General features: G+C 42.8%; 1 protein-coding gene across 3 annotated transcripts in view; it reads left to right on the top strand.

Annotated features, from left to right (window-relative positions):
- Positions 1–13,824, top strand: part of LOC141049624 (uncharacterized) — a 61,006-nt gene that overhangs the window by 26,509 nt on the left and 20,673 nt on the right. The window lies entirely within an intron of this gene.

The raw sequence follows: 13,824 nt of genomic DNA, 5'->3' as shown, positions 1-13,824 counted from the left end.
CAATCGGTACCCCCGGGGCCTCGTCTGTCCTGCGGTCCGTCGGGTCAGGGCCACCCCCCTGACTGTCTCTTTCCTGTCAGTCCCCTAGTCGAGCTCTTCACTGTTCTCCGTCTTCTGCCGAGCTCCTCCCGGGAATAACCTACCTGGAACCCCAACCAGTTCTATTTATCCCCTCTCTCACCGGGAATTCCCCTCCTGGGTTCCTATCTCCCCGCCCCCATGACTAAGCGTTTCTCAAGCCCTAAGCTGCTGTTGAGTCCTGAACTACTCCCCCCTGCCTTCTTGTGGTCATTTCTAGGTACTGCACTGTTTTGTCTTTCCCAGTTATCACCCTGCTGTCCTTGTCAATCTCCGTCCATAGAGCACCAACCGTTCCCTTCTACTTCCAGTCAAGTCTGTCCATCAAGTCACCTTCCCCACAAGTGGACCCCGGGTTGCGATTGCACTTTATTAGCTATTTTATTTAGTGCAATCCGCCAACTCTAACAGTGCCTCATACCAAAAGGGTACCCAGCTCAAAGATCCAAGTCATATCTCGATATACAGGAAAATAAGCTTGTAGGTAGTATGAATATGAGAAAAATGGAAAAAATATTATTCTATAGAAACAATTGCAATTAATCAATATGGTTCATAGAGTCAAATCACTTATTGATTATTTATATGTGCAAACATGATACGGAAAATCACACCATTTTGAAGGACATAGTGTAAAGGGCAGGGTGGTGGAACCACTGTGCTGAAGCCAAAAGAAGACTTGGAGGGGTGTGACTGTGATCCTCACCCAATCTGACCATGGACACATTGTAGTTAACAACACCGAGATCTAAGGAGAGACAGGGGAGGTGGTCCAGGTGCTATTCCAGGACTGACCTTGGGTAGATGGCAGCTAACCGCTAGGAACGAGTAGCTGGGGTGGCCCAAGGGAATGTCCAACAGATGCAGGCAGGCAGAGAAGATAACAGGAACTGCAGGAGCAGACAGGACCCTCTAGCGGAGAGATGAGCAATGGCGGGTGCAGCAGGTTCGGCTGCCGGTAAGAAGAGCACTGGCGGGTGCGACTGGCACGGCTGCCATTCAGATGAGCACTGGCGGAAGCAACTAAACGGGTTCAAGACACTGGCAGCACCAGGATCAGGGGACAAGATTCAGGCACTGATCGCACTGGGACCAGGGGATGAGGCTCAGAGTTCTCACAACTCACTAGTAGAACATTTTACTCTCTAATGATTCAACTCGTTGCTTGATGACTCACCAAAGGGAGAGGAAGTCTTTTATACAGAATGACTTCCAGCAACTGTTGGGGAGGCATTTTGCAGGTGTACTGATTATATTAAATGCACTGCCTCTTTAAGAATGAGGAAGCACGTGAGTGCACATACTAAGGCACCAAGGGAAGTGCACACAGAAGTGCTACAGCCTGTTCCTTACAATTTTTGCTGATTATAATCGAAATACCATGTCTATTACTAAAATTGAAGAAGAAATTTGCAAATTAAAGCTAATGCTACACAAGGATGTAAGTAAGGAACAGTTTTAAATATGGTCCACAAGTATGAACAATGATATTAAAAAATGGGAGAACGATATATGCCAGAGTAAAATGAAAAAATATCAGAGAGATCTAGCTGATTATGAAAACAATAAAATCTTTAGATGGCAGTTGAAGAAACCAAGAGATATGAAAATCACCCCCTGAAGAGCCTCTTTCAACTCCATTTCCCCTACTTCGGAAAATAATCTATCTATAAGTGATCAGGATAGTATTCCAAAGTGGAACCATCGTACACTCCACGGCGGAACACAGTGTTCAGTTGATTTTTTTTAAAAGGACCGCTAAAAATAGAAGAGAACGATCAACTTCTACATATATTCTGTAGGAAATTGATTTAAAAAAATCAACATCATAAAGAGCAACACCGGAAGAGAAAGAAGCCTTAGCCACTTTGGATAACCTGGCAAAGGAAAATAATCCATCAGTGGTAAGTAGTGTTCCTAACCATATTATTGTTAAATCAAAAAAAATGACCCGCTGTTGATGTCTTCACCAAACTGGTATCAAAAGACATCAAACTTTTATCCAAGAATGGATTCGGTAAGTCTAATTGTAATTAATCTTAACATTAAGCTATTAAACAAATTAAATCATGGGATGTCGTAGTATTCATGCCAGCTGATGAAGGGGGAAATTTGGCTATTTGGCTAAAATAAATGTTCAAGAATTCAAATTATTGAACAACAAAAAATGCTACAAGAAAATGCTATCTAATCCCATGGGTCTCTTCCAGAATGAATTGTGCAACATATTCGAGAATGCTTACCAAGAGGGCATTATTCTGAAAAGGTGATCAAGGACCTACACCCACAGCTACTTACATTATACTAGATCACCAAAATAAATAAAAATCTGGCAGAACCTCCTGGGAGACTGATCGTATCTTGAAACAATGGCCTTTGTGAAATAATCACTAAATTCATTGATTATTTTCTTAAACCCTGGTGAATGAACTCCCATCTTTCATTAACCCTTTCATGACATGAGCAGTATATATTTGGCACTGTGGTAGCTGCGTTCCCGCAAACCGCAGGATATATATGGAGTGATGATCACTTTGAGCGCTGCCACTATCAAATGCCGACAACAACTCTTTACGAGATCTGATAACCTGCAGCAACACCCGCGATCAGTGCTAGCATTGATCACAGCATTTAACCCCTCTGACGCCACTGTCAATAGTGAACGTGAAATCGAGGGGCATCTCAGAGGAAAGCAGCTCCCTTTCTGCTTCCATCGGCACAACAATGGTGACTCCGGGTGACCCTCTGATCAGGGCCGGCCCGAACGTATAGGCGAACTAGGTGGCCGCCTAGGGCGCCAAACCAAAGGGGGCGCCAGAGAAAAAATAGAAAAAATTATAAAAAATCTTTTCAAAAGGCAAAAAGTTTTAGGGATGGAAAGAAAAGTGTACATATTTAAGGGAAAATATGACGCAAGAGAGGTTGGTTGGGTTGGCAACAATTTTGATAGAATCTGAAGTTGCTAAACAAATTAATCTCGGTGACTTAGTGTCATCCTTTTCAAAAAAAAGGCAAGGAAACAAAAATTTTAATTACCTATGGTCGTTTTTGTTTTGTGTTATTGATTACTTTGTATATATTTGTCCTATACAACTTCTCAGAAGATTAAAGAGTTAGGAGAGAGTTAATTAATCATTGTTGTTGTGGTTTATTTTGCTCCTAAATTTATATCCCAAGTTTTCATCTACTGCCAAGAATAGTAGGGGCGCAACAAAATAGTTTCGCCTAGGGCGCCGTAATCTCTCGGGCCGGCCCTGCCTCTGCTGAAAGATGGTCATGTTGTCACACAGGATCGGTGGCCTGTAAGCTCCTACTCAAAGCAGGAGCTGACACACCTCAGCAATGCAAAAGCATTGCAGAGTATCAGATCAGCGATCAGGGCAGGGAAAGTTTATGTCCCATCTGTGGAGACACAGCATTGTATCCTAAATAACCAGACGACTATTTTTAGCAAGCCAGAAACAATAGACTGTTATCTATAGGTTAACTTTTGAGTGTATGTGTTTATTTCTGGTTGGTCAAGAAAACAGACTTTTGCTTGTGTAAGCCTGTAATATTGACTTGTAAGTTGACATTTGATGTAACATTGTGCTTTTACCCTGGATAACTAATTATGTTTGCTGACATGCTGATTATGCATTGTGTAGGCCAGATAGTTTGTTGGCATGCCAAGCAAAGGAGGAAAATTTTTGCAAATATATTACATAATCAAACAATGTGACTTGGTCGTCACCATTGTTCCCCTTATATGTGATGCTGGATTGAAAGACACATGTTAAGCATAAAAAGAGGTGATATGCCTCTCGGGGAGATAGAGAGAGCCAAAGAGACATCAAGACATCAAAGGGACCAGACAAAGCACAGCAACCAAGACATCATGGCTCCATCACAAGGGACACAGATTTATTATTCTACAGGATGCCAGTTTAGGGGACTTCAGCCCCAGCTGGAAGAATTGAGATCTGCACCATTAACCAACGCTGAACCATGGATATGTTTGTGAAACCCAGTTTGGGACAATCAGGTCACCTGGCACCTATGGATATGTTTGGAGAAAGCCAGGATTAGGACCTGCCGATCGCTTGGCTCATGGAGATGTTCAGAGAAGTCAGGTTGTGACCCTCCAGTCAACTGGCCTTGTACCTGAATGGACTGTCATCTTCCTATGCTTGTTGTTTCCTCCTCTCTGTGTGTGTGCCACAGATGGGGTAGTCGACCCTGGAAGATGAATCCAAGTTGTAATCCTCTGGTCAACAGGCCTTGTAACTGTATGGACTGTCATCTTCCTACATTTGTCATTACCTCCTCTCTATGTGCGTGCCACAGATGGGGTAGTCGACCCTGGAAGCACTGAAGTAACAGCTGCTATTATCCCAGTGAGTCAGCAGAAGGATGAGATTCTATAATGTGCACTAACTTGGAGTATTTTGCTGGGACTGTTCTATGCGTTATCTGCCTGTTTTGTGGTTCAATAAAGTATTGCCTCAATGTTTTACCCTCACCCTGTATTGTCTGAGTAGCGTTATGCCCACGTTAAAGGGAGAGCCGGCGTTCTGTGGGATGATCTCTGGTCCATGCAGTTTTGGCTAACATACTGTGGCACCTGTCGACCCCCCCCTCTTCACACCATCCTGGGACAATATAAAAAAGAAAAAAGTTATTAAAAATAGTACAAATATTTAAAAAAAATCACAAAATATAGAACAAAGAAAAAAATTTATGAAATTTTAATGCAATAAATGAATGTATTTATGTAAAAACAAAATAACCCCCAAAAAGTACACATATTTGGTATCACTACATCCGGAAAAACCCAACCTATGAAACTTCCCCACTAGTAAACCCATTCAGTGAACACGGTTAAAAAAAACAAGGCAAAAAACTATGCTTTATCATCATACTGCTGAATAAAAAGTGGAATAAAATGCGATCAAAAAGACGAATGTAAATAAAAATGGTATATCTGAAAACGTCACTGTGTCCTGCAAAAAATTAGCTACCATACAGCTCCGTCAGTGGAAAAATAAAAAAATTATAGCTCTCAGAATAAAGTGATGTTTTTATTGTGTAAAAGTGCCAAAACATAAAAAACTATGTAAATGTGGTATCGCTGTAATCATGCTCACCAGAAGAATAAAGCTGCCTTAACAATTTTACCACATGCAGAACTGCATAAAAAAAACAATTACTTAATTGTTGGTTTATGTTCATTCTGCCTCCCAAAAATCAGAATAGAAAACGATCAGAAAATGTTATGTGCCCGAAAATGGTACCAATAAAACCGTCAACTCCTCCCACAAAAAACAAGCCCTGACATGACTCTGTTAGCCAAAATAAGGAACAATTATAGCTATCGAAACATGGAAATGCAAAAACTTGTTTTTACAATAACATGCGTCTTTTAGTGTGTGACAGCAACCAAACATATAAACCCGATATAAATCTGGTATCTCTGTAATTGCACTGATCCAAAAAATAAAGTCATCTACTCACTTATACCACGTGAGAAATAAAAAGTAAATGAAACCAATTCTTCACCTGCTGTTGATTTGTTCATTCTGCCTCCTAAAGATCACAGTAAAGCTCAGCTCACATTTATCCAGTGCTCTACGCTGAAAGCATACACTGGGGATTCCGTGCTGATCTCTGAAATATGTGATTGAGACGGAACTCCCAGCAGAAGATTCTTATAATGAGGCAGGTGAAGTTACTGTGGACGACATTTGATCTGTGATCTGGTGGTGTCCATCTTTTTAGGCGTGCATAAAAGTGTGGTCAACCACAGTCTTGTGCACTTCTAAAAAGGAGACGGCTGAACAGAGGCCAGATGCTGCCTCATTATAGTAAGTGGCTCCCTCTTGGTTTCATCTGAATCATGTCACTCGGTAACTCCAATATAAGTGCTCAACATAGATGGATAAATGTGATCCATAGTGATGAGCAAGCATTAAAATGTTTGGATTCTTGGTACTCGAGTTGAGCAAATTGTAATGATCGGTTGATTGCTCGACCAGAGCATTGAGTATAAAGGAAATTAATGGGAAACTCAAGGATTTTTCCAGTGGCCCTGCCCCAGAGGTCTGGAAGGGGTTTAAAAATTGATAAAAGCAATGGAAACAGAGCTGAAATGGCATGGGAACAGCATGGGGAAGACCCCTGGAAGCATCTCTGAATCCCAGGTCGCTGCTGTGAACAATGTTGTTAGAGTATTACACCACTTTTACAGACTGACAATAAAACATACAAAAACCATGATAAAATGAATTTTCTTGGAAAGAATGTTAAGAAACATTCTTTCCAGGATAATGACTTGCATACAAGCCAAAATAAATAAGAGAAAAAAAAAGCTCATCCACACCGTGGGCTATGTTCACACGTAGTATTTTTGCACGTTCGTATTGTTTTCAATGAAAAAAGTCAGGAAATGTTATTTGAACATTTTACTATCTTATCTGGCCATTTGGTGTGTGAGACACAATCAGACACATCCTGTTTACTTTATGAAGGAGGGTCTCTGAAAGTCACAAATTTTTATTTTTTTTTCAGGGCCATCAGGCAGCCCTCACAATTTACAGAGGGGTAGTAGGCACCCACCATTATTTTAAGAGGGTTAGCAGGCGCCTTGTGGACAGATGAGACCAAGATAGAGCTTTTTGTTAAAGCACAATATATGGTGGAGGTTCAAAGATATTTTGGGGTTGTTTTGCTGCCTCTGGCCCTGGGTGCCTTGACTGTGTGCAAGGCATAATGAAATGTGAAGGTTCACAAAGGATTTTGGGTCGCAATGTAGTGCCCAGTGTCAGAAACCTGGCTTTGCTTCCTAGGTCATAGGTCTTCCAGCATGACAATGACCACAACCTTACTTCAAGAAGCACCCAAAAATGATGTAAACAAATCCCTTGAGAGTTCTGAAGTGGTAATTCCAGTATCATAAAGTCTCCCATCACTACCTCTTACATACAGATGCTACAGAACAACTGCAAATGGAAACATGAAATCAGTTAATTTTGCCTGCTTCGATGAATTTCTGAGTAAAGATCACTGTAAAAAACATGAATCTGTCAATCAGTGCATGGAAAAAACAATCAAGTTATGGACATGGGAAGACATGTATGTGAAAAGAGTGAACACTAATTTCCAGCAGAGAAAACCTAGCACCTATGGCTACAGTAAACGCAGCTAACAGTGGTATAAAAAGGAAAAAAAAGACGAAATCCTGAAGCATATACCCATGTTTAGGTGGGAAAGGGTGCATGGGAATAGAACCTCCCCCAATAAAGGATTTCAGTTTATGTTCCCCTGCTGTCGTCCAGTGGTGTTGAGAAGTATGGGCCAATCCAGCCATGGTTCATTTTCATAAGAGTCAGCCTGGTAGCATTTTCAGTTGACAGTTGGATGTGCCTATCTATATATATAATTGCCTTAAATTGTCCTTCATCCACTTCCGTCTGGATGTCCCTGAATCCCTCAATCCACTGCACTGGAAGTACGCCGACTGCCATTTTGGACTACCCAAGTGATGCCGCTCGGATCCAGGATGCAGCTGCGATCCCGAACGCCGCTGCGATCTCGACCGCCGCTCGGATCCGGGCCGCTGCTGCTATCTCGATCAACTCTGCACGTCGATCGGCGCCGCACACCATCTCCAGCATAGGCCGCAAAACACCGTCTTTCCTGCCGGTTGTGACTGCACGGAAGTGGGTGGGCCGCCACCCCCAGCGCCACAAAGCTGCCCCCATCGTGATGTTACTTCCCTCCCGATGCGATAGCATCGGGAACACATCTAGTCAGTTATAATATCCCCCAGCAGCAAGGCAGGTCAGGACCTCCAAGGTGTAGAGAGATAATTCATGCAATGTGTTTCACTTGGATACCCAACAGTTGTAAGGCACAGAGGAATCATGTAGGATGCTGGTACTTTCAGCAAGGTACTCCATCACCATCTTCTAAAACTTTTCCCTCCTTGTCAGAGTACGCGCATCAGGGCCTGGGCGATGGGAGGGTGTGAGAAAACTATCCCAGATCTTTGAGAGTGTTCCCCTGACTCTGGTGCATCTGGTGTGTGTCTCCTTAGTCTCCACTCCTTGGTTGTCCAAGGAACCATGACCTCTGCCGCCAGTGTTGTCATATGGGAATTTTTTTATTAATTCTTCAACTAAAGCCTTCTGGTACTGTAACATTTTATTAGACCTCTCTGCCATGGGAAGGAGAGATTTTAAGTTCTCCTTGTACTGTGGATCTAGAAATATGACCAACCAGTAATTAGTGTTGGCCAAAAAGCATACAACGTGAAAGTCACAAGAAAGGCAACAGAACATAAACTCAGCCATGTGTGCCAGACTGCCAATAGCCAAGACTTCCCTGTCCCCATAGAGCATGACTGTCCATGTTGTCTTATTCATCCTCATCCTCCCTCTCCTCCTTGTCTACAGTCCATCCACGCTGAACAGATGGGATGAAAGTGTTGAGTATTACCATCTATAGCGCATGCAGCCAGTTCCTGTTCCTCCCCCTCCTCCCTATCACCCAATCCGCATTGAGAAGATGGATGAGGTTGGGCTGTGTAGTATCACCTTGTATAGTTTCTTGCTCCATCTCATCTTGCTTTGCCTGCAAAGACTCTTCATTAATTGTGAGCAGCGAGCGTTTAAGTAGTCAGAGAAGCGAGATGATGACGCTGATTACGACGTCATCGCTGCTCATCATATTAGTCGAGTCCTCAATGTTTTGGAGCACCACACAGATTTCAGACATCCATACCCACTCATCAGCTCTTATGCGCGGAGGCTGAAAAGAGTATTGACATGTATGTTGTAGCTGGTATTCAACTACTGCCCTCTGCTGCTTGCAAAAACTTGTCAACATATGTAACATTGAGTTACAACGCGTGGTGACATTGCACACCAGTCGATGAGCTGAAAGTTGCAAATGATGCTGCAGCACTGCCAGGGCGGCGGCAGCTGTAGCTGACTTGCGAAAATGGGCACACACGTGGTGTACTTTCACAAGTTGCTCAGGCAGATCTGGGTAGATTTTAAGAAACCGCTGAACCACTAAGTTGAGTACGTGGGCCAGGCATATATGTGCGAGGTTGCCAATCTTCAAAGCTGCCACCAGGTTACGACCATTGTCACACATGACCATGCCTGGTAGTAGGTTAAAGGTTGAGAGCCGCAGATCATTCTGGTCTGTGAGACCTTTCAACAATTCTGATACGGTGCAGTTTGTCACCTAAGCAGATTAGCTTCAGCAGATCCTGTGTCCGCTTGGCCAAGAACCTGCTGCAGTGTTGACGTTTTGGAGATAGAGGGTGAGGAGGAGGTGCAGGAACTGCTGTAGAAGGTGGCTGCAACCATGATTGAACTAGGACCTGCAATCCTTAGTGTCGGTAGAACGTGTTCCATCCCAGGGACCAACTAGGTCCCAGCTTCCACAGTATTCACCCAGTGTACTCTCAGCGAAATGTAGCATCCCTGGCCACAGGAATTTCTGCATGTGTTCGTGGTTGAGTGGACCTTCCCAGTAACAGCGCTGGTAAGGGCATGGCTGATGTTATTGAACACCTGCTTGTGTAAAGTGGCCAGACCAGGAGAAATAGTGGTAGCTGGGAACCGAGTACCGAGGGATGGCCGCTGCCATGATGTTGCAGAAAGGTTCTATCTCCACAAGCCTAAATGGCTACATTTTCAGGGCAAGCAGTCTGCAAATGTGGCCGTTTAGTATTGTTTTCTGTGGGTGGGTGACTGCGCATTTCTGCTTGTGTTCCAAGGACTGGGGTAGGGACAACTGAATGCTGTGCTGGGACATGGACATGTATGCGGTTGCTGATGTGGTTGCATGTGTGCAACAACAGATGCAGGGTGGGAGGCATCTTCAACAGCATCATTGACAAGGGATTGGTGTGGACACAGGACGGGGAAGAAGCAGTGGTGTCACCCAAAGACACTGTTTCTGTACCCTGGCATTTGGCCCAACTGATTGGGTGCTTTGCTGTTATGTGCCTGAGCATGGTGGTGGTGGTCAGGCTGGTAGTTGTGCTGCCTCTGTTGATACTGGCATGGCAGATGTTGCATTATTGCCTTTTTTGGGTTAACTGGACTGTTTAAAAAAGTGCCAGACTCAGAAACACTTAAACCTTGGCCTGGCAACTTCACCAGTGTTGGTGATCTGGGGAACACTTGCCCAACTTGTGTCTCTGGCAACCCCACTGCCTCTTCCTGACTGTGGTAGATCCCTCCCCTGTGCGCTGCTGTCCTCACTCCATATGTCAAATTCCCAGGTTGGGTCAGTGACTTCATCATCCCCAACCTAGTCTTCCACTTCTGCACTCTGGTCCTCCTCCTGACTTGCTGATGTAACAATATCACTTGTTGGCAATTGTGTCTCATCATCCACCTTTTGCCACAGTAATTGCATTTTCCCACTGTCGGCTTCTTGTGAGCGCAGCTGCTCAAATATTTGGGCATCGCTGCATGCGATCTCCTCATGTCTTGCTTAAAATGGGTAGGGCGAGAGGCGAGAATCTATAATTGGAAATGTGAACAACTCTTCAGAGTGTCCAAGTGTGGGATTACTTATCTCCAGGCACTTGGAATGGTGGGAGGAAGAATCATAGCTACTAAGACTGGATCATGTGGAAGATAGGGTGGAGCAAATAAATTTTCAGAATTACAATCACAAGAAAATTTGCCCACCTCAGATGGAGTTGTTGCAGTGCTGGAGCAGTATAGCAAAGCTATTTCTAACAAACCAATGCTGGCTTTCCATTTTGATGCAGAACTGGTGCATTATAAATGGGGTATAATATTTGTCTTCTGAAAAAAATTGGCAGGAATACTAGCACTGGAAAATTTGCGCACCTCACATGGACTTGTTACTGTGCTGAAACAATACAGCGATGCTATTTAAAAAAAAAAAAAAAAACAATTCTAGCTTTTTTAATTTGATGCATAACTGGCACAGTATAAATGGTGTATAATATTTGTTGAAAAAAAATTTGTTAGGAATGCTATTACAGGAAAATTTGCCCACCTCACATGGACTTGGTACTTTGCCCGAGAAATATAGAGATGCTATTTCTAAATAAACAACTATGACTTTTTTATGCAGAACTGGCGCAGTATAAATGGCATATAATATTTGTCTTCTGAAAAAAATTAGCAGTAATACTGGCACAGGAAAATTTGCCCACCTCACATGGACTTTTTACAGTGCAGTATCAATATAGCGGTGCTACTGAGATCCAAACAAGTCTGGCTGCATGATTTTGAGGCACAACTGGCACACTATACATGCCATGTAATATGTCACTGCTGATAAAATTTGCAGTATTACTATAGGTGGAAAATTTGCACTCCTCAGATGGACTGGTTATACTGCAGGAGCAATATACCAATATTATTGAGATCCAACCAAGTCTGGCAGTACACTTTTGATGCACAACTGTAGCAGTAAAAATGATGTATAATATTTTCCTGCTCAGAACAATTTGCAGGATTAAGAGCAAAAATAATGTTACTAGCTCTGAGAAGGGCTTCTGGTATGAGTTGCAGCAGAAAAGATGTGCAGTTAGCCCTATCCTGTTCCACACTATCCCTTCACCACAATCTCTACCTAAAGGGGGCTTCACACAAAGCGATATCGCTAGCAATATCGCTAAAGTGTCACCGATTTTGTGACGCAGCAGCGATATTGCTAGCGATATCGCTATGTGTGATACCTCCGACCGGCTCCCCCGCTGGCTATCGCTGATCGCGCGAGAACGTCCTGGACCGTTTCTCATCGGCCGCTTCCTGTTGGGCTTCCTGCTGGTGCCAACGAGCGACGTGTGGACGCGGGCGGAAGGACGTTGTCGTCATCGCCGCGTCTGACAGGTAAGTAACGACCGCTGCTACGTCGCTGGTGAGATCTGCCTGTTTGGCAGCTCACTAGCGAACATTTAGCGATGCACCAGCGATCCTGACCAGGTCGTATCATTGTCAGGATTGCTGGTGCATCGCTAAATGTGACGGGACCCTAAGTGCTGCTAGCAGCACTATAAATATTGATGCCATGTCGCGTTTGGAGAACCCCTGGTGCGCATAAACAGTGGAACTCCCCACAAGTGTCCACATTCTGGAATCTAGACCCCTCAAGGAACTTATCTGTATGTGTGGTGTGCACCTTGAATCCTAAAGGTATTTCATATAAGTTTAGAATGTTAAGCCGTGAAAATAAAAAACACAATTTCGCCAACAAAAATGTTCTTTTAGACCCAATTATTTTATTTTCACAGGGGTAACAGGAGAAAATAGACCCAAAAATTGTTGTGCAATTTCTCCTGAGTACGCAGATACCTCATATGTGGTGGAAAACTACTGTTTGGGCGCATAGCAGGGCTCAGAAAGGATGGAGTGACGTTTTGCAATGCTGATTCTGATAGAATGTTCTGCATGTGTCATGTCACGTTTGGAGACCCCTGATGTTTCTAAGTTGTGGAAATCCCCCAGAAAAAAAAACATTTTGGAAACTAGATCCCTCAAGGAATTTATCTAGATGTGGGGTGAGCACCTTCAACTCACAGGGGCTTCACAGAATTTTACAATGTGAAAATGAAAAAAATATAAGACATGCTGATGGTCTGAAAGCAGTTTCTCTGTACCTCAAGTCTAGCAATATTGATAAGAATCCTCACACACAATCTGTTCATATTTAAAGATAATACATATCTGCAAGTACAAGGAACTGCAATGGGGGCCTGTTTGTCCCCCTCATATGTGATCTTATTATTAAAAGCATGGGAAAGGGACATATTTCAAAGTAATCCAATTCCAGAAAGTCATATAATCAAGGGGTGGATGAGGTATATAGATGACGTTTGGTTTATGTGGGAAGGGCCCATCAGTGTATTATAGAATCTTATGGACAGACTAAACCAAAATTATGTTAATATCAATTTAACTTTCAAATATGGAATATCTGTTGACTTCTTGGATCTGCAGATATGTACTTTCCCCAATAGAAATTGATCTACAAAAATATTCCGGAAAAAAACAACAACCAACTCCTTTCTACATACTCATTCTTCTCACCCACAGGCCACTATACATGGGATCCAAGTCCTGAGAGTGAAATAAATTTGTTCAGACATTTAAGATGTTGAAATTCAAACACATGATCTAGCACAAAGATTTTAAGAATGGGGGTACAGTAAGATAATGATTTAAAGGGGATATTTGAAAGCTAAGAAAACACCCATAAATGAACTATTATACAACAATGAAACCTGAAGTGAATGCATATCTGACAATTAGGTAGAACTTATCACAGTATACAAAAACAAGTGGCATCAATTCAGAGAAATCATAAACAGGCATTAGATAGTTTTACACAGTGATCCGATTTTAAACAAAGTTCTTCCATTTAACACCTATTGTAGCAAAGAAATTTACGAGATTTGCTGGTGCACTACAGCCATTACAGATGTAAAACTAAAGATTTTTTCCAAGGTGGGTTGTGCAAGACCTGTTCAAACCCAGCAAAGGCAAACAATTTCAACAATTTTGATAGGTCCAAAACTTTCGAGATCAGAAAATATATCTCGTCTATGTCCAGAAGTGTCATATTTCATGCAGTGTGCCAGTGTCATAAAATATATATATTGGGCTTACCACAAAAGAACTCAAAATCCAGGTGTGAGAACACAGTAGAGAAGGGTAAAACGGTAGATGAATCATTACTAAAAAAAACAATTCCAAGACCCTCCAA

Source organism: Dendrobates tinctorius, unplaced genomic scaffold (genome assembly GCF_039654945.1).
Source record: "Dendrobates tinctorius isolate UK_male_01 unplaced genomic scaffold, ASM3965494v1 ptg000011l, whole genome shotgun sequence".
Lineage (NCBI taxonomy): Eukaryota > Metazoa > Chordata > Amphibia > Anura > Dendrobatidae > Dendrobates > Dendrobates tinctorius.
Note: the sequence above shows the minus strand (reverse complement) of the source record. Positions and strands in the feature narration are given on the sequence as shown.